This window comes from Artemia franciscana, chromosome 10, assembly GCF_032884065.1.
Source record: "Artemia franciscana chromosome 10, ASM3288406v1, whole genome shotgun sequence".
In the NCBI taxonomy this organism is placed as follows: domain Eukaryota; kingdom Metazoa; phylum Arthropoda; class Branchiopoda; order Anostraca; family Artemiidae; genus Artemia; species Artemia franciscana.
In genome coordinates, this window is record NC_088872.1 from 4039766 (window position 1) to 4040848 (window position 1083).

Consider the following 1083-nt stretch of genomic DNA (forward strand, 5'->3'; position numbering starts at 1 on the left):
ATTAGTGTGAAATAATTCAGACGTCATATGCGGACAAACACGACGTCACTCGACAGACAGACAGACAGACATAACCCACAAACAACTTATTTTTATATATATTTATTCATATTTTTTTAGTTTTCTTTTTCTCTTTTATTTTTCAGTTTTTTCCTTTTTTTTTAGTTTTTTTCTTTTTTAGTTTTTAGTTTTTTTTAGTTTTTTACCTTTTTTTAGTTTTTTTTAGTTTTTTTAGTTTTTTAGCTTTTTTAGTTTTTTTATTAGTTTTTATTTTTTTGTAGTTTTTGCCTTTTTTTTATTTTTTTCAGTTTTTTTTTTTGTTATTAGATTTTTACCTTTTTTTAGTTTTTTTTAGTTTTTTAGCTTTTTTAGTTTTTTTTTCTTTTTAGTTTTTTTTTGTAGTTTTTACCTTTTTTAGTTTTTTTCTTCTTTTGTATTAGTGTGAAATAATTCAGACGTCATATGCCAACAAACATGACGTCACCTGATCCACAGATCCACACACAGACAACTTATTTTTATATATATAGATATATATAAGAAAGCTTTCATTTTAATCCATGACGTCATATTCAAAGTGACGTCTTCTCTGTATACATAAAAACTAGCTGTTGGGGTGGTGCTTCGCGCCACCCCAACACCTAGTTGGTGGGGGCGCTTCGCGCCCACCCCCCCAGCCCCCCCGCGCGCGTAAGTCGTTACGCGCCATATTAGTTACGCGCGATTGTAGTTGTGTCCCTGTGTCCCACCTGTGAATATAGATTGATATATGTATGTTTTTAACTACGTAAAACTTACGAATATACAACATTCTTCGCTGTCCCATTGTCTGTGCACATAAATAGATTATCAGGTTTACCGACTCTTAAACATACAACATATGGGAAAACCAATCCATATTCAGATCTAATACCTCATTATTCTAATGATTGCCCTTGAGATTTGTTGATGGTGATTGCTATTCAAACATTCCCTGTGTCCCCGTCATCCTTTATATATCCCCCTGTGCCCCCGGCGTCCCCGTTGTAGTTGTATCGCTGTCCCGGTCGTCATTTATATTCCCTGTGTCCCGGTCAATCACAG